The sequence below is a fragment of the Perca flavescens genome, chromosome 22 (assembly GCF_004354835.1).
Source record: "Perca flavescens isolate YP-PL-M2 chromosome 22, PFLA_1.0, whole genome shotgun sequence".
In the NCBI taxonomy this organism is placed as follows: domain Eukaryota; kingdom Metazoa; phylum Chordata; class Actinopteri; order Perciformes; family Percidae; genus Perca; species Perca flavescens.
Window position 1 is genome coordinate 23141267 of NC_041352.1, and position 23419 is coordinate 23164685.

The 23419-nt window shown below is 45.0% G+C and overlaps 1 protein-coding gene across 2 annotated transcripts in view; it reads left to right on the top strand.

Moving 5' to 3' along the window:
- The first annotated feature begins 2030 nt into the window (after positions 1-2030).
- The window catches only part of LOC114549130 (cadherin-6), a 77395-nt gene continuing 56006 nt past the window's right edge, over positions 2031-23419 (top strand). The window contains exon 1 of one of the 2 annotated variants that reach the window (XM_028569316.1): positions 2031-2188. The gene's annotated coding sequence lies outside the window, so the exon portion shown is untranslated. Of the gene's footprint in view, positions 2189-22431; positions 22472-23419 lie in introns of those variants that run through there. The other variant, XM_028569317.1, reaches the window with a different exon arrangement.

Consider the following 23419-nt stretch of genomic DNA (forward strand, 5'->3'; position numbering starts at 1 on the left):
AAAATCATAGAATCATTAACACGCAAAAAAGCATGCTTTCAATAGGCACAATAACGGTAACAGCAAGTACAAGAATGTATTACATGCACATGTAGGCTACTTGTACAAATAAAATATAACAGATTACAGTGTGTAATCTGGTCTAGGCAGGGCACTGGATAAAGCATTTATAAGCTGCATTAGTTTGATTACTTTAAAACCCCCACAGTTTGCAGGCTTGGTCAGTAATCAGATTTCCCTCTTCCCTTCTCCAAACAGAATCTGACACCATTAGCAGCTGCAGACATCAACGGACCATGTAGCACAGATTAATTCACTTGCAAGGTAGGTAAGGTCTTACTTGCAAATCACAACTGGAGCACCCGCAAAACAAAGTCCAGTCAGTTACAGGCAAGTTACTAAGTTGAAATTCAATTTGGTGTAATAACATTGTAACTGCAAGCCATAGGATTCATAGCAGGGCTGTTGTAGATGTAGCTGTACCTAATAAACTGATAATTTGGTGCACATACTACAACTAATAACAATAGTAGAAGTAGTTGCAGTAGCATAGTTTTATATGTCCTGTAAGGATTATTTATTATATGCACCCAGTGGAGTAGCGCTCCTAATTTCGCTGTATTGTGAAGTACAATGACGATAAAGGCGTTCCAATTCAAACTCCAATTCAAAAATTAGTCATAAGGTATTGGTAGTAGAAAGAGCAGGATGTATTTGTCGCATTAGCCTAACAGAAGCATTTTTATAACCAGTGGACATAGGCGTAATTTACGGGGTGGGGGGGTGTGCTGCGGAGGAGGGTCTGGCTAGTCTACACAGCATTCCGGGATGGTAGAAAAACGTGCTCTGCTTTATTGGCATTTCTTTAAACCAATCACAATCGTCTTGAGCAGTGCCACGGTGCCTCTGCAAAATAGCCTCTGGAAGGAACTTGTTTTGGTGGAACGTGTGTACGTTCAAAGGTTGTCTTAGTCGTGCAACAGAAAACTCTGATTGGACAGATAGTCTAGCTAGCTGTCTGGATCTGAGGATCTGAGGAGCAGCTAACCATTAAATTCCTCATAAATCCACCGGAAAGCGGAAGGTAACGGACATCCGGATGAAAAAGGTGACAAATTTCCGGCATCAACGGAGCAATCCCGGAAGTGGATATAGACTATATATCTATAACTATTGGAACTTGCAGATATGTTTAATATATGTCTAATGTCCCATGTTTTGTTCTTTTACTTAGGCTTACTAAGACTATAGAAGTGTAAAAAAAATAGGCTACTTTTTAAGTTTACTTTAAAATGATTCCAAAGGACATACATGGACATGTACAGTATATATCCCTGGATATGTCCTCTATTTTGTAAGGGGTCTTTGGCTGAAAACAAAATTGAGAACCTCTGCAGAGAGTCTTGATCCTTGTATAGACATTATCATTACAAGTACAGTTAACAGTCAGCAGGCTGTATTAGTAGGCTAACGTGGCAGTATATTAAACACATGCCAATTAGCACTGGCATGATATGGTTGCTGGTGCGTTTGTCGTTTTACTTCATGCAGAGCTGCAGGAATGGAATTAGCCATTGTGATCATATATGATCCACGGCTTCCCATGGTTTACTGTAAAGGAAGCAGGGAGTCTAACCGGAGGCTTTTAACCAAAAAAATATCCATTTATTGATTGTTTCAAATCCACACAGAAAACCTCTGACTTTGCAACTATCCCCTATCAGGGATTATGCAAATGAACGCAAAGCGCATGCACACAAAAACACTTGACTTTTATGATTAAACTTGAACATCGCACGGGCATTTGAAACGCAGCCCCACAGGAGCTCTAATGTCAGATTTTTTTTTCCCACCTTTTGTCGGTCGTGTGTTTTTTTTTCTTTTTTTTCTGCTCTTCCTCCCCTTCTCTCTCTCTCTCTTTTTTTTTTTTTTTTTTTTTCTTTGCTGCTGGGGGACTTGTGAATGGCAGCCAATGGGAGGGTTGAGTCCCCTCAGCCTTTCAGCCTCCCTGACATCCACAGCGAGGAAAGTGATGCAGCGCGACTGAGACGCGCAGTTGAGGTGGAACAACGGGCAAACAAAAAGCTGCAGTGAACGGATACACTTGGCTCCGACGTGCGCCTCCACAGCCCCGGGAGAGAGAGAGAGGGAAACAAAAATCGCCTCCTAGAATAAACTTCATTATCAGGTGAGCCTGGGTCTTTTGCTTACAACTTCTATCCGCTGTGTGTGGGGAATTGTCTCATTTCGGGGCACATTCGCCGCTCGAACAGAGAACACTTACTTCTACTCCTTCTGCAGCGTTTTGAATTGTCCGACTCCGGTTAGGTTATTCTGGGGTTGCTCGCACACTAAATGACCTATAGATGCGAAATAGTTGCTTATATAAGAGCTGATCGTCTCCCTCTGGTAATGAAATCGATAGTGGATGCGAAATCCATATTACCACTCATAATTACTGGCATTTAAGCGTCGGGGCTTTGAATTGGAAATGAGTTTGAATCGTTAGTTATTAACGTCCACAGCTTACAGTAAGCTATTTGTTCAACTTATAGCAATCAATTGCTAACGGCTTCATCAACTTTTGTATTTTGTCAAATGGCTCTGTGCGTAATTCTCATTCATGTGCCGATGTAAAAAAAATAAAAATAAATAAATGAACCGTGCCCCTCCGGAACAGAGGTCCTGTGCACGACGCAGTAGCGGGTTTGGGTTTGCCCCGCCCCCTCGCTGAAGTGATGCAAGCACGCGGGCCTGCATGGGCTCTGAACGCATCTTTGTCCTTATTTTGTCACGTATGGAAACTTCAGGCCTTTCAAACGCCCGCTTGAATCTATCGGTGGATGTGTGTGTGTGTGTGTGTGTGTGTGTGTGTGTGTGTGTGTGTGTGTGTGTGTGTGTGTGTGTGATCTTTCTGCACCCAGTGGCAAATCCACGGGATGCTAATCGATGCAGGTGGGACAGCATCCTCCGATGAACGCGGATGACTGTCTATCTGTGGTTGCCTGCAGTCGCACTCTGATGCCCTGCTGCCTTTTCTGTGCTCAGCTGTTAGAGATCTGCAGAAAGGCCTTGTATTTTTTTATTTTATTTAGGGGGGTGGGTTGGGGGGGTATGGAAACACTCCTGGAGTTGACTGAAGTTTTCTAAAACAACATGTCCTTTGGCGTTATTGACTACAAGATGATATTGATGTGGCTCTAAATATTTAATGGCCTTGCTGAATAATGCAGGCAGGGCTACGAAAGAATAAACTTGGTGTCTTTGCTCAACAAAAAGAAAAGTTGCAGGTTCCTGACAGAGTGAGGGGCGGAGGGTGGACCGAATCTGAAACAGGGCCATGCAATCTTGGAAATTGAATTTGGTGCTTAGGGGGGAAAGTTTTACTGTCCTTCCTGTTGCCTGCAGATTGCTCCATGGTAGTTATTGCGCTGGCTCAATGTAAGCCTGAGGTAATATGCCTGAAGGCAGCCAAGAAGTTGTTTGGAAGGGAGGGGGGGGGGGGGTGTTGTCAAACTATCGGGGGAATTATGACGCAATAATCACTCCTCTGAGCACATGCTTTTTAAATTACAAACAAGGACATGTGCTTATAAAATGCGATTGGGCAATCATGTAGGATCTGATAGAGGATACATCTGTACAGAGAAGGTTAACTTCTTCATTCATTTTTACCCCCCATTGGAACAACTTCCGGCTTGTTGACAGAAGGAGATAGATAGAGAGCAGCTTGGCGATCAGAGATTGTCTGAACCAGAACAGGTTTTGTGATCCAAGTTTTTCATACGCTGGTTTGAAGTTCAGAGATGAAAGGGACAGAGTAGAATCTGTGGCTGATCAAAGTCATACAGAAAACACGGCAGGTACTGAATATTTAAAGGCTCTGCAAAATAGTTCCTGTGTGTGTGTGTGTGTGTGTGTGTGTGTGTGTGTGTGTGTGTGTGTGTGTGTGTGTGTGTGAATGCATATGTGTGGGGAACATACAGTACCGCACTGCATATGTGTTTATGGTCCGAGTTATGTGCGTGTGTGCGTGTGTGCGTGTGCGTGCACGTGTGTGCATGCATATGTGTGGGGAATATACAGTACCGCACTGCATATGTGTTTATGGTCCGAGTTATGTGCGTGTGTGTGTGCATGTGCGTGTGCGTGCACGTGTGTGCATGCATATGTGTGGGGAACATACAGTACCGCACTGTATATGTGTTTATGGTCCGAGCTGTGTGTGTGTGTGTGTGTGTGTGTGTGTGTGAGCGATTTGTATGAAGACGTTTAAAGTAATACTGCAGAACTGATTTGACAGGCAGGGGAATAGACACATCAGAGCCACATCTGCATGTTTTAAACCAGAGCTCAGATTACAATAGACAGTCCCTCACATTTTTCATATCTTCCCTCTGCGGGTCATGTGCACCAGCTTAGGGGATATTCCAAAAAAGCTCTTGTCTCAATCTGCCGGCCGGCTCCAAGCCTGTCCCTGTGAAGGTGGGGGGGGGTGTGACGTCACAGGATGGTGGGTTTATCCAGCGGCCAGAGGATGATGACCGCTGACCCGAGTTGATTACATTATTTGTGCTCCAGATGGGCAGCATCATTTTTGATGTGTCCTGCTCATAATATTGAGCGTCTCTAGTCCTCTCTTCAGCAGCATCTGGAGCTAATAAAATCGCGTCCCAGTGGTGGCTGACTGTGCCGAAGATAACTCGGATCCCCGATGGTAATGTCCACGGCCCTCTCCCCTCCTCTGTGTGTGTGTGTGTGTGTGTGTGTGTGTGTGTGTGCTCGCTCGGATGCTTGTGGACAATTGACGAGCCGCCGCGAGTGGCTCTAACGTGTGTGTGTGCGCTTCGCTTACGAAAGTTTGAAGTCGGTGGCAGAGAGCAGCCGTGGGCATTGTAGTTCACTAGATGGACCTTGATTGTTTGAGTGCATTAGTCACGGTTTGTAAGACGTAATAATAAATCATGACGTTGTTTGCAATGCGACTGCTTCGGGATCCCTCCGAAGATTACCTTGTGCCAAGTATTTCTCTGGAGTTGCTACTGTGCCAGCCAGCTGGGCCTCTCTCTCTTTTTTTTTTTTCTTTTCTTTTTCCGCTTCTTTTTCTTTTCTTTGTCCAGAACAATGCCCCTGCTGTAGAGAACTTAGCCACTTCATGAAGAATGGCAGATTTGACTTCTTTTTTTTTTTTTTTTCTTCCCGCTGTGACAGTGTCTTTGATTTCTTGAGGCGTCTTGTGACTATTAGAGCAAGTTTCCTGCAGGCACAATGGCAACTTAATAACTGCTCCTTACTAATGAGACAGATTCCCTTCGGAGACGCCTATTTATGGAGCAGTCAGAACCACAATTGCACAGAAACCAAAATAAGGGGGCGACGTATTTCTCACCCACCAACCAACACACGGAGGCAGAAACATCTGCGTCCTGTTTCTAGTTAAACCTACTATAGGCAGGGGCTGGCGTCACCTTCTCTCGGAGGGTCAAACCTTAGTCCCAGATTGGATTTGCTACTTACTTAAAAAAAAAAAAAAAAAAAAAAAAAAGAAGAAGTTAGAATTAGACGGGATACGTTTAAGCCACGGCGAGGCGGTTTCTTGACAGGTTTCAGCAAAAGGGATTTGTGAGCTGGACGGTAGCCAGGAGAGTAGAACGTCGCTGTGTAGTCTGCCTAAATCTCCCCAAAAAGGGCCTGCTTTGCTCTCTGTGTGCTGAGAAGATAAATACACATGGATCAGACAATTCACACCTCACTTAACAATGGGTAATTATCTCTCCCTGCTTTGTGCAGGAGAACACCAATTACACAGAAATATACTCATAAATCTATTTTCAAAGCGGTAGGAGGGAGATATCTTGTGTGTGTGTGTGTGTGTGTGTGTGTGTGTGTGTGTGTGTGTGCGGTGAGAATGCATAGTGCTGGATGAAGCTGATAGTATATAGTGCATGGCTTCAGAGCTGGTGATAAGAGAAGAGTCTTTATACAGTGTGGTACACTAGGGCGGATGTGGCGTATGAAATCACTTAGATTCATGTCTTTGGGGTGGGAGACAGAGTAAATTGCTGCCAATGTTGAATAATGCAGTCTGCCAACAGACTTCTCCCTCTTCCCCCCTTCAAACTGTGGCTCGGCTCCACAGCTTTTCTAATTACGAAGTGGCTGAGAGATAGCTTCACAACTCGGCGATGCCGCGGCGCTGATGGTGGTGAGCGGAAGCCGGCCCAAACAGCAGTCTAAGTGAATTTGCAACAAAGCCTGACAGACTTGTGGAGTTTAGTGAACATATTTGCAAAAGTTACCTATTCAGTCACCAAATGCAGAGACACACGTGCAGACAACACACGTTTTGAAGTGGGCACACAGACACACACACACACACACACACACACACACACACACACACACACACACACACACACACACAGGCACAAATGCAAGCAAACAAAGTACAAAGAGGAAAGGTGTACAGTTCTCCGCACGCTTCTCAGCACAATTTAACAAGATATATTAGTCACCCAGGAGGCAGCAGAAAGCCAGGCATCCACAGTGTACAGCAGACTGCAGTCTGACAGTGGGAGATAGTGATTTACAACAAAGCCCTGTAGACCATGGCACAATTTCAGAGTTGCCGAAATGACACTGGCAAAGCAGGGCCATGAAAGTATATCCACCAGCCACGTCTCATTTCTTACGCCATTTGCCCCGGGAAGGGGAGGGTGGAGAAGGAATGGGGCAGGTGACACATCCAGCGCTGTAGCTACCACCACAATGCAGAGGCGAGCCTGGGAGTGGTTCTCAGTTTGTGTGTCATCTAAAATATGAGCCAAAAAAACAAGAGGGAAGCCACCGACAGGGACGCCAAACATTCCCTCTTACTTCAATTTGAGGCGAAATCGATTTCTTAACCTTGCCGGGGTACCGTTAAGGTTTGGATTGGATTTGGAATTAAATCTCTATATCCAATATGTGTCGGGAGGGGTGGGGGGGGGGAAACAATGATCATCTAATAGTGGAAATCATAGATACAGATCACTTTCAAAATCTAATCAACTGGTTCTTGGCTCGAGGCTGATCTCTCAAACCAAATTTCATGGAAATTTGTTTGGGAGTTTTTCAGCCACCCTGCTGACATTCAGATTAACTAACAGAGGTGACAGTAACGACTTCCTAAACCAAAAACCCACTCATTTACAGTTTACGTAAAAATTAAGAATGAAATTAGACCTTCTTGAAAGCATCTTGCTTACATAGTTGTTATGCCTTGGGGGTCGGGAGCTTGCCTATGTTCCCACAGCCCTATGTTCCCGCATTTCTAAGAATTTTTTTTTTTTAACTGAAAATTAGGCCCTATGTTCCCATGTTTCCTTTTTCATGAATTTGTATCAGATTTTATCCCCCTTTGTCCCAATTTGGTAGCCAGTTACACCCATCCTATTATCCAGTAGCAATGGACTACGGATGGAATATTACCCTAACCCTAACCTTGGGCCTAATTTTAAGAATTTTTTTTAGAAATGTGGGAACATAGGGCCTAATTTTCAGTGAAAAAATAATTCTTAGAACTGTGGGACCATTGGGCTATGGGAACATAGGGCTGAGCCTGGGGGGGGGTCAAAACTCTCTGGTGTATGTATTTATTGAACTAGTAAAACTTCAAGAAAACATGTAAAAAATGAAATTTAATCACACTTAAAATGTAAACTTGCCTGCTTCTCTGCTACTGTACGTTATCCTACAGGAAGTAAAAAATAAAAACGTCCTGTACGATGTGTGTGTTTTTTGTTTTTTTTCTTCAGCCCTGGTTTGAGGTAGTCAGTGCAGGAGGAAGAGTGTGAGTGAGTACAGCAGACGGATCGTGTCCGCAGGTCCCGCCTTTCCCCCCCCTCTAGTTGGATTCCTGTCTGTGCAAAGCCCAGAGGCTTAACTCCGGCTGCAGTAAGTGGACTGAGGAACGCTAAACACTGTCTGGGGGAAGGCTGCTGAACATGACAGCCAGTTAATAAGTGTATGGGAGACGAGCAAGTGCATGAAGGAGTGGAGCGGGGCATCATTGTCTGTCTGACTTTTGAGACTTTTTTTTTCTTTTTTGAAAGCAAGGGGACGGATAGGGAAGGATTGGTCAGGAAAGGGGGGGGGCGGATAATATTGACTGTCGGATGACGAGAGGGTAATAGGAGATCAGAGAGTCCAGCCACAGGACAGGGAGCATTAGTGCCTGACTGGAGTACAATGAAGACAGATTCGGCAGTGAACGGGAAAGGGTCGGGTTGGGGATAAAATAACCGAGGCTTTGAAAAGAGCGTTACGCTCGTTCCAACTAGAGAGAGACGTATGGCGAGAGAAGGCGATAATGATGCTTACTTCACTCCTGCACGGCTGCCGCAGTGAGAGCTGTCAGCGTCAGGCACCACTGGCTGGCGGGACTCTGCTGGGATGCCACTTGGTATGTTAACCGCCCCCCCCCACCCCCCACCCCTCCCAGACGTCACTGACACTACGTGATGGATCGCGGGTGTGTGATAAGGTGCGTGTGTTTGTTTGCGAGTGTGGCGGAGACGCTGTTTGTGGGCCTTTTGTGCGTGCGTGTGCATAATTCAGGTGCGTCTTTGCGTGACTTTTAGCCCGTCAATTTTTCTTGGCAGCGGTAAACGCGGAGTGATGTGATTTTCCCCTCTAACAGCCTCCAGGAGTAATGATCCAGGTTATTGCAAATGACGTGTAACACCTCAACCCAGCGGGCATTGGCACTGCAAAAACCTGTCCTTATAGGTTAGGTTTGCTTCAGGGAAGACTGTTGTCTCTGTGGCAGCGTTGTGTGCACAATCCCTCTGTCTCCCGAACCTGTCACCTTCAGATGTGCTCCTCCTTCTGTGGATAATGGTCTCCTGTCTACGTCGTGAATGATATCTGGACTCCATTGTGCGCTCGTTTCCTCCGCTGTGCTATTGTCCTGCAGAATGCCTTTGTGAGTTTTTTTTCTTCTTCTTATTTTTCCTCCGTAGAGGTACAATGTGCAAGCTGTATTCTAAGATGCTGTAAATGAACAGGCAAACACATCAGCAAAGGTCCTATTTACTTTCAGTCCCCGGAGTGAAAAAGAGAGGTTTCTGCCATTGTTCTGCTACTTCTCAAAACATTAGGATCCTTCATTGCCGACGAGAGAAATGGAAAGACCTCCCGCGCAAAATACCTGCCGAATCAAAATGTGCGTGTCATTCTGGGACCGTATGTATTCCTCAGGGGAGGACACACAATACAAGCTTTCTGCAGCAACACGGGACACACAGTAATAACAGCGCAGTGCTGTATTGGGCTGAATAATACCCACGGCGGTCTCTCAGACAGTAGGGAAAACCTGTCCCCTTTGAGAAAAGGTCATTCTTTGAGAACCACCAACAGCTGAACACTGTGCTTTGACATGAATAACTGACAAACGGATGTGTGCGGGTCTCACAGGCCTCCAATTACTGTTTCACGCCGCTGTCCATCACAGACAAATGGGGCAGGACCTGCCAGAGGACCTTCGAGCAGGCAGCCTCAGAGTCCATCCCCTTGTGCCAGAGGAGCTGCAAGCCCTCTGCAATAATTAAGTTTGATCTAATGAAGGTAATGCCAAACTTGGGTTATTGTTTGCCTGAGGACAATGCAAGAGAGTTGAATTGGTTGTTGGGAAAGATGCCGCGGGGATTTCTTTGAAATGGAAAAATTGCATTAAACATTCCATTTGTATTAATTATAGTGTGCCTCTTATTAACATTGGCATGCTTTGCAGCAGCAGCAGCAGCGTTCACAGTGCTGCCGGTGGTGTTGGGCTTAAAGCAGCACTCCGAGCAATAATATTAGAGGAAACCATCCATGCCTGAGGCTCACTGAAACCGCCTGTGATGTCACTGAATAAATGACTGTAACTTTATTCTGAAGCATTGTGTCTAGACCTTTGGTCCTATGAGACGTCAGTCACTCAAGTTACTCACCACTAGATTCAATTAATCATAGCCTTAATTCAATCCGATGGTCGGGCCTCCCAGCTGTAAGCCTCTAAGTGGGTTTTAAGAGAGCTGGAGTCTGCCGGTGTACGGTCCTCCACGCTGGAGCTGAAGGGCCGGCCCGTCCAGCAGGGATTTAATGACACTGGGGAGGTCAAGGGTTACACTCACAGAGGGTTTGGAGTGAACGTGCAAGCACAAATACATAAGCACACACATAAGCATTTCATTTTTTTTATTTTTTAAAGTTCCCATGGCATGAAAATTTCACTTTATGAGGTTTTTTAACATTAATATGCATTCCCCCAGCCTGCCTATGGTCCCCCATTGGCTAGAAATGGTGATAGGTGTAAACCGAGCCCTGGGTATCCTGCTCTTTCTTAGAGAAAATGAAAGCTCAGATGGGCCGATCTGGAATCTTGCTTGTTATGAGGTCATAACAAGCAAGGTTACCTCAAGGCTTTCAAATGAGCAAAGTGGCAGTTGGTCAAGACCACACCCCCCACCCTCCACCTCCACCAGAAATGGTACATCCTAAGGAAAGCTCATTGTGGGACTGGCTCTAGTGGCTGTAATTCTTTACCAAGGCTGAATTTCGGGAAAGAGACTTCAGATACAGTATTAGGGGACCACTAAGGTCTATATAAAAGAGACTTTAGATACAGTATTAGGGGACCACTAAGGTCTATAGAAAAGAGACTTCAGATACAGTATTAGGGGACCACTAAGGTCTATATAAAAGAGACTTCAGATACAGTATTAGGGGACCACTAAGGTCTATATAAAAGAGATACAGTATTAGGGGACTTCAGATACAGTATTAGGGGACCACTAAGGTCTATATAAAAGAGACTTCAGATACAGTATTAGGGGACCACTAAGGCCTATATAAAAGAGACTTCAGATACAGTATTAGGGGACCACTAAGGCCTATATAAAAGAGACTTCAGATACAGTATTAGGGGACCACTAAGGTCTATATAAAAGAGACTTCAGATACAGTATTAGGGGACCACTAAGGTCTATATAAAAGAGACTTCAGATACAGTATTAGGGGACCACTAAGGCCTATATAAAAGAGACTTCAGATACAGTATTAGGGGACCACTAAGGTCTATATAAAAGAGACTTCAGATACAGTATTAGGGGACCACTAAGGTCTATAGAAAAGCATCCAAAGAGCACCATGTCATGGGACCTTTAAGATGATTTTTCTTGGGCATTTTAGGCCTTTATTTATATAGGACAGCTGAGACATGGACGCCTGCTCTAGGCGAGCTACACAGGCGCCCCACGCACGCGTGCATTTGAGCAAACGTGCAAGAAAGTGGACCTGTACATTCAGCTGTACTCGCTCATCAGCTTCCATCACAAACAACAAGGAAGCGCGCGTGCGTGTGTGAATGCGCGCGCATGCGTGCGCACGTGCGCGCCGACAGACGGAATAGAATGTCAGAAGTCGACCTACAGTAACAGAAGCAGACACTGAAATGTGAAATGCAGCGTGGATCCTCCTCAGTCTCATAAATAATGGCCGTTGGTGAAGCATCTGTCAACTTTTCTGTCAACCCTGTTCCAGATGGGAGTCGGGCAGGCCAGGCCGGAGCAGCGTGTTACATACACATAACAAACCTCCATCCAGTGTGTCTTATGCACCCGCGCCCTGTTTACATCAGCACGCTGACACCCGCGCTCACCTACACGCCTCAGCCTATCTGGCGATTTATTAGGTCCTGCACCCGGCTTCCTCCACCCTTTTCTTCTCGGACCTGCTTGCCACGCGCACCCATACAAATGTAATCACTGCAAGAAAAAAAAAAGGGCAAGCCTCCCCTCAGTTCAATAAATAAGAGTCGAAAAATAAATTTGGTTCTCTATCTACACCCAAAGCTCTTCAAGTAAACGTGTCACCGCATCACATGGCGGTGGGGAGATGGTAAACGCACACACCTCCAGTGGCCCTGCTTTAAATACGGCACCGCTCGCTCAAAACTAAACACCCGCTGTGAGTTCCTTTCCAACGTAGCCGCGGAGCCTGCGCGCCCAACTAAGTCGTACGTCCCTGACATCTGGCTCGAAGAAATGTGGGTGCGTTGTCCACGGGCGCCAAGGCCAGGGAAGGGACAGCGAGCAAGCGAGCAAGCAAGCTCGGGGGTTTGTCGCGCCGTAACAAGTTTCAGCAGCCACGGTCTCCGTCCTGCTTCCCTTCCCCTCCGGCAGCTGGGTGGTAGGATGAGTGGATCGGTTGCTGCCGGCTGGCGGTTACTGTACGGTTACTTTATGGACTAAAGCGCCGTCTTCCCTGGCCTTGTCGTAATAGAGGATTCAGCTCATAAAGCAGCATCATGATTTGCAATAAGCAGAGTTAGGGGAGAGTAATGAAGGTGTAAATCAACTGAGCCATTCTTTTTTTTTTTTTTTTTTCTTTTTCGTCTTCTCTTTTAATCTGACATTGGCAGTCTCTCTCACTCTCTCTCCCTTCTGTTCTGTCCGCTCCCTCCTTCTCTGCTTCTTCTCCCTGTTCTCTCTCCCTTTGCAGTAATGGAAAGCCTGGCACTCCGTAATAAAGCAGAATGAGCTGCAGTATTAGTAAACAGTCTCTGCAATCATTCAGCCAAGTCCAACTCTTTTATTGTGTGTGTGTGTGTGTGTGTGTGTGTGTGTGTTTGTGTGTGTGTGTGCGCAAGGTATTTTATACCCCCGTACGGTGTTAGGGCTGTGGGCGTGGGGGCTAATGAATGAGGATGGAATGAGGAGCATTACATTCCAGTCTGGGAGAGGGAGAGGCAAGGACTATTTGTTGGATCTCCTCATGAGAACGCCTTTGTTTTCATTTTTTCACAGAGGTTCTGAACAAAAAAGCCTTCTTCTTTTTCAATAGCAGTGTTGGGAATGTAGATGCAAATGTGCTGCATACAAGCTTTGCAAAGAAGCGGAAAAGGACCACACAGCTACCAGAAGGGCACCTAGGGCTTGCCTCTCTCACTGCCCTTTCCCTGAAATGAAGACGTCATCAGAATTTTGAAAACGGAGTAGTAAGTTGGATTGGAAGCAAGTCATCAAAAGAGAGGGTCCAATACTCCTGAGTTAAAAAATGCCTGGGCTGGGAATCATGTTAAAATTTCCATTCCTCGCTCCAAATCGATCGTATGGGTCCCTGCTCTCCAATATCCATGGTCACCTTTGCTGTAAAGTAGGGTATTACTTCTTCAGTGCAGTGGGGTTTTCATTCTGTGACCAGTGAGGAGAGGAAGGAAAAGAAATGTATCTGGTGACCTCAAACACACAGAAATGATGGCTAAGGATAATGAAAGAAAGTGGCCTGAATTTTCAATACATACATACGTATATCGGTTCACGAGCGAGATTAGTTGCTTGAAGTCCGCACCGTGACATTGGGTTGGATTATTTTCCCCGTCTGCCTGTTTAACTCCAGGTAGCCTCCGTGGACACGTTAATGCAGTATCGATTGTTTATCTGTAATAACACCCTGCTGTTGCTGCGCTGATGACAGCGGGGGAGGAAGGGGGGGAGGGAGACACAAGAGGGTTTTGGGGATAGAAGGGAGGGTGCCGCTGGTGGGAAGGTAGCGAGAGATAATGCACTCTTACCCTCTTTTGACTGGTGGCTGGCGATTTTGAATCTGGGGGTAAAACGAGGTGGCTGAAAATATCCTATCTGGCAATAGTCCAAGTGTGAAATGGGAAATAGAAACCTGGGTGAAAACGTCAGTGCAATGTGGCCGCTGCTCGATAAGGCTGTCTCCTGTCTCCGAATAATTCAATCTCCTGCTCCGACCATTCTGCTAACTTGCCCGTGCCAATGCCGGCGTCCACCCACTCTCTGCCCCTGGGCCCGGAGCCCATATGGTCAGCTACAGTGTCTCTCCGTGACCTATGGCCGGGCCTGTTGTTCAGCCAACCACCACCCCCCCCCCAAGGAGCTTGGTAATTACAAATAAGCTGGAAGTCACACCAGCCGCGAGAAAAGGTGAGTGTGATTAAAGATGTGTGTACAGCGAAAGTTCAAGGGGTGCTCCACTGGCACGCCGACGCATTGAATCGTGTGTGTCTCGGCGGTGTGCGGGAATCAAATGCTAACTTGGATCAATCAGGCTTCTTTGTTCATTAGGAGTTGTCTGTTCCAAGGAGTGGCGATAAAAAAAACAAACCATCACAGCGCTCATTTCAATGATGAGGCCTCTGTCCCTCAGGGATAACTAGCAGAGGTAAATAACCATGAGTCGCAGTTAAGGTCAGAGGAGATCATGGCCGTCTGTTGTTCATCTCGGAGGACGCCTGAATCCCTTTCGAGGTGATTAGATTGAGAAGAGTGCAGAAAGACCCTTACTTTAGCAGCAATACTGCAGGAATGATTTAAAATGTACGGCAACAACTGAAAAGCCGGCATATATGCCCCTTTCATTTCTTGAAGAGCATTGCTAACGAAATATGTATTTATACAAGGCATTTGAATTCAGATGCCATCACAAATTGTGTGGCTTCTTCTTGAATGGTATTCATAAATGCATATTATTTTCATTTGTTGTTTTTTTTTTATCCCAAGGCTGCGCTGATACCCTGGCAGAAGTCCTGCCTGTGACAAATGGCTTTCTTAACACTCGGATGCCTCAGTGGTTTTAGTTGGATGTCGTTTCTGAGAATTTGGTCCAATTTAAGAACAGTCAAAAGCCATGGTATCAGTGCACGTCTGTAGCTTCTTGAGTGTGTGTGAAGCCTCCAGTATTAATAATGTAAAAAGAGGTGCTCCTAACTGTCGCTGTGTTAGTTTACGGTGGGTTTCGAGAAAAGGTCATTACTCTTAGTCGCGCGGGAGACACATTTTGTCCGTGCAGCCTTTTATTAGGGCCATATTTTAGGTGTGTGATGTCTCTGTTTGAGCTCTATGTATTATTTAGTGTGGTGTGACAATTGTGTTTGGAGCCGTCTTGCTCCTGACCCGCTGTTACAGTCGATACACGCCTGAATGGAAATGTGCTTCCATGTCGTTCCTTCTCATGTAATTGTCACGACGGGGGAGGCTGAGACAAACGTGGGAACACAACTACTTCACTGATTTTCAATTCAGTGAGCCAAGTTTGACCTATTATGTAGTCCAATCAATGCATCTGCTTCCAGAGACGCACTATTCATTTAAGAACAGCGGCTGCGGCGTGATCTAATATCCTGGTAGGGCAATACTATCAAGAGGTAAACAAGGCCATTGATAGAGAGGTAAGAGATTTTAATTACCAGGATTTAATGTGAATATGTTGCAGCATTGGCCTTCCGCTCCAGTCTGGTCAGGGCTAAATGTACAGAAAACAGATACGCGTGCTCGACTGCACATGGCACACACAAACACTTGGGAAGAAAAACAATGATTTGCATAAAGACGGAGGCTCCCATAAGCACCAGTGTATCACCACAAAGGCCACTGTGGGGAAAGCAGGAAGCCACCAGACCCATTCATTGAGCCTCCTCTCCATCCTCCCATCCCTCCCCCCTCTGCCATTGTCAGTCCCTCAGAAGAGAGCTGTGTTAGACCACACGGCCCGCTGGTGACAAAACATGCGCTCTGGTGAACACAGAGGAAAGCAAACTACCGAGGATGTCTCATCTGCTAACCTGTCAATGGATGAAAGCCATTAAGCTATTATTTCTTTGCTCTTTATGTGCAAGGATGTCCCGTGCCTATTTGTTCTGCCGTCGCGGCACAAGGATGACCACATCTGTTTGCCACCCGGGTCCTAGGCGTTATTAATCTTGGCGCGAGGACATTTAGCGAAATCAAACCTCCATTTATTAGCCCCAAGTTCAGGATTGGAGAACTGGCGAGGGGAGATAATGACTTTAAGCTCCCATTTAGTCAATTAATACTGAGAAGTGGATTCTGAAACTGCACGCCAAAAAGTGAGCCTCTGTTGTTTATAATGGCGTGGCTCAAAACCATATTTCAGGGCTGAAAGTCATTATTTGAGAGTTGGAACAAAATGATGCTGCCCTAATAGAGTCAGAGAATCTGGAGTGACTTCAGAGAAGAGGGACTCTTTAAAATAATGCGCTGAGAGCGTCCTCTTCAACTGCCACGTCGCTTGATGGTAAACACAGCCATGAACACTGGTGCGAGTTCATAGAATCCCATCTTTGTTTTTGTCAAAGTGACAACAGGGAGAAAGAAAAGGGAGCAAGCTGAAAAAAAAAGAAGAAAAAAAAAGAGCACCATGTGGAGAGCTGGCAACCCACAATTTAGTCCAGACTGCGGAGACATAAAATCAAGTGCACTGGAGGAAGGGTTACTTCAGGAGCCCTCGGTGGGTTCTAAACTGGGCCACTGCGACGACGGTTGTGAGAGCTTCGGACTGAGTGATGCAAGCTCTGCTGAATGATGGCACTGTGGAAATAACTAGAAAACGGGAAAATTGGGGGCTCTCATTGACTTGGCCCAGATTGTATGATTTATAAGGGTTATTTGGTATGCATTTGGGCAGCGAGGCAAGGTAATGTGTTTGCAGTGTGCTTTGGAGCGGTGCACTGGGCTGAATGCTGTGGGCACACCCCTGCCTCTGACAGGGGTAGTATGAGCTAATTTGTTTGGATCACATAGGACTGGGCAATGTATTGATATTATATCGATTCCGTGATATGAAAATGAGATTGTCTTAGATTTTGGGATATCGTAATATCATAATATATTAAGTGTTGTTTATTCCTGGTTTTAAAGGCTACTTTACAGTAAATTGACGTAATTTTCTGAACTTACCAGACCGTTCTAGCTGTCTTATTTTTTGCCTTTTACTTTATATCCACATTACTGATGATTATTTGTCTAAAATGTCATTGTGAAAATGTTTTGTGAAAGCACCAATTGTCAACCCTACAATATCGTCGCAATATCGACATCGAAGTATTTGGTCAAGAATATTGTGATACTTGATTTTCTCCATATTGGCCTGCCCTAGTCTCACATCCTTGTATGTCATGTATGATCAGAAAATTGATTAACCACATAATCCACAATTTGGGGGCTTGTTTCCCATGTTTATTTCTCAATATTCCCCCAGATATGTTAGTAGTCTGTAGACAAACATCCGATAACATCCTTTAAATGATATTGTTAGGAACACGTTGCCATGTTGGCAACACATCTTGGACTTGGAAACTTAATGTGCTATTTAGAAGCAGAAAGGGGACTTAGAGAACCCTTAACTAAATCTTGGTGCTATTCCAGTGTTGTAGGTTGAATCCTAATTCCGACTAGAGGACTGTGGTGTTTTGCACTACAGTGCTGACATTCAGTCAGGAATTTTGGTTCAGCTTTGCATTCCAATTTGACTGGGGATTTTCAGCTGTTTATTCGCCGGCATTTTATGATGATGATTTTGCCCTCCTCAATCCGTAGACACTTTTTTATTTTCCTTTGTGGTGATATGCCCCATCTGTCTGAAATCTCCTTTCGTGATCAATTTCCTCGCCTTAATCTGTGAGGCGTGTGCTTCTGTATGTCAGATTGGAGTGGGGTGAAGTTATTTTCAAGACAATGCGACAGTGTGTCTAGACGCTGTTTCTCAGCTAAACAAAAGATCAATATATTGACAGGCTTCTGTGGAAATTTCTTTTCTGTTTGTTGGCATCTGTATCCATTTTGCTGCAAGGACAAGGGACATACACGGCTTGTTTTTACACGTGAGAGCAAAAGTTCATCCAGCTACCCCACTTTTTTGATAATTTGCCATTGCTTGTGAACCACTAACCCACATGGGCAATAAGACAAATGGGGAGCCCCAGATTTGGGTCGAGTGTACGGTTTTCCCAAATCGCACTTGGGAAATAGCTGTTAAATTTCTCCAGTGAGTAGCATAACATGGGTTGTGAATGGCACCTACTCTGAGTCTTCTTAACAAACGGAGTCTGAGATGAGGCGAGGCGAGGAGGGGGGAGGAAGAGGATTTGAGGTGGCCAAAGAAAGCAGCGATGGTGGAACAACCTGCTGCTGACACCTCCACACATTAGCAGCTTTTAAGGGTCTCCCTTGTGGATTCTAACATGGCCACGTTACCTGTGGCACCGGTGCCCAACCCTCCTCCTCTCCCCTCTCCCCACTCCCTCCCTCACCCCCTCTCGTCTCCCTTGCTCGTTCCTTTGGCTGACATTCTCCTCGCTCACTTTTAATTGCACCCCCGGGGCTCTTTCTGGGTTGCTGTGGAAGTCTTTGTCTCAACGGGTGCGATAGGGTGCTTTGCCGTGTCGCTCATATCCCTCGTTAGGGAAAAGAAAAAGAAAAACAGGAAGAGAAGGTGGGATAGGTAGAAGAAGGAGAGAAGAGGAGTAGGCTTACTCTAAGAGGTCACTCCCAAGTCTAGATTAGGCTAAAATGCCACCCAGGCCTATGGTGTATAACGGCACATGTGCACTGGAAAGGCCATTAGCTGGCCAGATCCAATATGTATTGACAAATGCATTTGTGCGACTCTCTGTGTCCCTGTGTCTATCCTAGTGGTTCTGGGTTCGATAAAACCAATAGATACATTTAATAGCTAATTGTCCTGATTCAAAATGTTATCCCAAGCAATTCTTTGAGCGGAGAATCACGGGGCATTCGAAAATTGGCAGCAGACACATTAATCTTGCTTACCCAGCGCCCAACACAATGCACAAGTCTTATTGCTCTGTGGCGACTCCACACAATCTGTGACAGGCAATTTAAAGCAATTTACTTTTTTCATTTTTTCATCAAGCATTTTGTTTTATATGAAGCGAGAGATGGGGCAGGCGAGAGAGTGAGTGTGTTTAAAGAGGGAGAAAATAAAGGCAGCCTTGTGCTTGTTGTAAACACTGCCTCTTAACTAGGAGAATATAATTATGGTGTCATGTTCTATTACACACCTTCATTATGACGATGGTGCTCCCTGAGAAAGCGAACAGCGAGAGACGAGACCTGTGGCTCCTTTTCAAAAATCACTTCCAGCGACGGGCGCTCGGGGAAGATGGCTGTGAACAAGAACACACTCACTCTTTCTTTGGCACTTTCTCTGTCACAGTCAGAAAATTCAGCTTCGTTACAACTTGGGTTTGTAGTCTTTCCATGGGTTTTAGTAACATTGTACAACAAAATAAGTTACCGTAATTATGCAGACGATACATACATTTACATAAAACTATCACCACGTTGGTATGGTCCAATTTGATCAGAGTTAGTGCATTGAACAAATGAACGATTGGATGTGCCAGAACTTTATTAAATTAAACAAAGACAAAACTGAGGTAGTGTTTTTTGGAGCCAAAGACGAACGATTAAAAGTCACCGCACAACACACAATCCTGAAAATCTTGGTGTAATCATGGACTCAGACCTGCATTTCAAGGAGACAATTACATAGTCAGCCTACTCTCACCTTAAGAATATATCAACGATTAAAGGAATTGTGTCTCAGCAGGATTTGGAAAAACTTGCCCATTCATTTATCTTCAGTAGACTTGACTACTGTAACGGGGTCTTTACAGGTCTCCCTAAGAAATCGATTAGACAGCTGCCGCTGATTCAGAACGCCGCTGCTCGAGTCCTCACTAAGACCAAGAAAGTGGATCACATCACTCCAGTTCTGAAGTCTTTTCACTGGCTTCCTGTCTCTCAAATAATTGATTTCAAAATACTACTACTACTGTCGGTATATAAGGCACTTAAAGGTTTAGGGCCAAAATACATTTCTGGTCTGCTGCTTTACATTATAAAACCATCCGGACATCTCAGGTTGTCTGGGACACGTCTGCTTTCTGTCCCCAGAGTCAGAACTAAACACGGAGAAGCAGTTCAGTTTTTATGCACCACAGATCTGGAACACACTCCCATAAAAGGCAGGTCCACTGCAACTCTCAGTTCTTTTAAAGCTATAGCGCGTAGTATCTGTTGCCACAGTGAGGAATTCTAAGTAATGACAACAAAACTGTTGTCGCATCCACATGATACAAGCCTTCCGTTATCTTCACTCGAGGTTCTGTGCTGACACAATCTTCTGAACATAACCATACTGAGAAATACAGAGAGTTGTGTGGATCTGATAGTCTTAATTAGCCTTGTAGCAACTCATTTGGTAATGGCTTGAATATAACGGACGTTTATTAATATCAAAACGTTACGCACTAAAGCTTTAAATCGAGGCTAAAGACTTTTCTTTTTGCGGCTGCATTTTATTCAAGAAAATCCTTATTAATTTCTTACACAATACTGTAACTTTTATTCTTGTATTTTATGCCTGTCCTATCCTATTTAGCTTGTTATTATTTTCTTAAATGTCCTTTTGTAGCGTAGTGTTTCTTTTGCACTTTGTCTCGATGCTTTTTGGCGTTTTAATATATGTAAAGCACTTTGAGTTGCCTTGATGATGAGATGTGCTATTTAAATAAATGTTCCTTGCTTTACTCATCATGTTAGTTGCTGAGATCTGGAACAGGGGCATTGCTACAATGAAGTCTTACGGGGCAAGAAGCAGAAGGTTTATTTGAAGGTAAAATCCAAAGTGAGTGGAGCAGAAATTTAGATAATAATCACTAATAAAACTCTGTGTCCACAATAACAGCAGGCATGGCAGGTCAAAGTTGAACCCTGGTTCTTCAGTCTGTAAACAGGGATAGATGTTTACAACAGACTATTTTTCTCTTCCGATTTAGTGCGGCTAAACTGGGGATTAATTTGAAACGTGTCTGATTGTCTGACCCCCTGTGTTTCATCAGAATGTTTCATAGTCATTATTCTCGTTGTTAATCTGAGTAATTAACTTGGTGCCAATAGAAGCGAAGGCCAGTGCTGCCAATAAGATCCAAGTCGTGAGAAATTGGTAATTCCCTTTAAGTCTCCCTCCGTCTTTCTTTCAGCTCCACTCTCATACAGTACAAACGTAAAGAGGCAGGCATGTTGTCTTAGTCACTGGGCTACATGTGGCACCATAGCATTCTTAACCGACTGTGACATTTTTTTGACGTCGCAAAATAAAGCTTTTGCTGACTTACTCCTGGTCGTGGTCCCTTGTCAAGAGAATTATCGGGGCAGGGAGCTGTACAATATGGCTTCCAGGGTATGACAAATGCGGTCAAGGAGCGAGTGCTCCTTAGGGACGGCCGAGCCCTCCGTACAGTGAAAGCATTAGCTTTCCACAGTGACATTATGAAGAAATCTATTGAAAAGGCTGGCTTCCCAGTGCTGGGGGACTGGAGGTAGAAAGCTTCATGAGTCCACCCCAGAGACCGACTGGTATTTCCAACTACGGTGAAGCCTACAGCAAATCAATAGCTCAAAGTCCCACATGCTCCTCACCAGCGTCAATTAAGTAAATTCATAAAGTCGAGTGCGCTGGGAGTTGGGGGATGAACATAAAAAGGAAAATACTAGAGAGGGGGGCGGGGGGGAGAAAGCAGGAAAAAGCATCCAGTCATGTAGCAAATTTGGATAGGAAACAGAGCTTCTGCCATGAGAGTTGCGGCTTAGAGAAAGTAGAGAGACTATTTCTCTGCGGGCGTTATTAAGAAGTCTGACAGTCCATCTCACTTTCACCTGCCTCCATCAGCACACGAACTGTTGACCCAGGAGTCTTTTTTTTTTTTTTTTTTCCTCCCCGTGCTGAGCCAGGCAGAGGACACATGCAAAGTGACTGGCTTTCAGCGAAAAGCCCAGCAATAATGCATATATCAGCTCAGGTCTATGCAAGCAAAGTAGGTAGTGGCAGGGGGACGGGATGTGGAGGCAGGAGGGTGGGGGGGGGTGCTATAAACTGCAACGCATGAGGGAAAAGAGAAAGAGGGGACCTAACCCCCAGCTTCAGCCGCACTCAATTTGCTTCATAAGGGGAAAGCAGGGCATGCCTTGGCTGCCTCTGGGAGACAGGTAGCGTAATGGATGGTCTCCCAGCCTGACTGCTGACGCTGCTTTGACAGGACGATTCTACCTCTCCTTCACTCCCTCTCTCCCCGTTTGCCCCTTAGTGTTGTCACGGTAACTACATCTGATTTCAAAAACTTTTGTGAAATGCTGTAATTCCCATTCACCACCACATCTAGAGGGCGTAAACAAACACTGGGATTTTAATTTGTTTAAAGGTCCCATGGCATGAAAATTTCACTTTATGAGGTTTTTTAACATTAATATGTGTTCCCCCAGCCTGCCTCTGGTCCCCCATTGGCTAGAAATGGTGATAGGTGTAAACCGAGCCCTGGGTATCCTGCTCTGCCTTTGAGAAAATGAAAGCTGATCTGGCCGATCTGGAATCTTCTCCTTATGAGGTCATAAGGAGCAAGGTTACCTCCCCTTTCTCCGCCCAGAGAATTTGGCCCACCCATGAGAGAGAGACATCATGGCTTTCAAACGACCAAAGTGGAAGTTGGTCAAGGCCACACCCCCACCCTCCACCTCCACCAGAAATGGCACCTCCTAAGGAAAGCTCATTGTGGGACTGGCTCTAGTGGCTGTAATTCTGTACCAAGGCTGAATTTCAGGTAAGAGACTTCAGATACAGTATTAGGGGACCACTAAGGTCTATATAAAAGAAACTTCAGATACAGTATTAGGGGACCACTAAGGCCTATATAAAAGAGACTTCAGATACAGTATTAGGGGACCACTAAGGAATATATAAAAGCATCCAAAGAGCACCATGTCATGGGACCTTTAAAGAATAGCAGGTATTCAATAAGGCAGTTTGTTATCTGGTTTGGCCCACAATCTCCAAAGTCATCGCAGACAGCAGACATGCAATAATCCGCTCTCGATACAAAGAAAATAGAAAACGTTTTTTTGACACAAAAGCAACCTGAACAGCGGACAGTTGTGCAACTAAAGAGGTGGCTCCTTTTTGTTTTGATTATTGGTACTCAACTAGGATGCTACTACACAACTGTCTGGTTTTCTGTTCTGCAGCTCACTGTGAGGAGTTAACTGTGGCAAAGTAAGGTACACCATAGCATTGTTAATAAAAAATAAATAAAAACAAAAAATAAAAAGACTCTGTGCCACCAGTGCATTTTGGGATGGGCTTGTAGGACTGAAAGCAACAAAGATAGTGAAACTGTCTTCATGGACCCCTTCCAGTGGAAAAGACAGAACCAAATAGCTGAAAACTGTTTTGAACCGAATCCTTCTTCACCGCAAAGTGTTTGACGGAGTGGGACAGGAGTGAAATATGCAGCTACTGTATTTTGTTTATCGAGGCAACAAAGACACCCAGCCGACATCAAAACCCCTGTACAGAAGTTGCTCTAAAGCTTTCCCAGTCGATGTGGTGAGACATCTGTTTGTATAAAGCTCAGCGGTTGTTCCGTGACATTGCTTGATGGTTTTTCTTTATTTTTGTGCTCTCAGATTTTCAGATACTAAACTCAGTGCGTGTATCCAAGACAGAATGGTGGTATTGTGACAGGACTACTGCTTCCACACCCCTTTAGCCA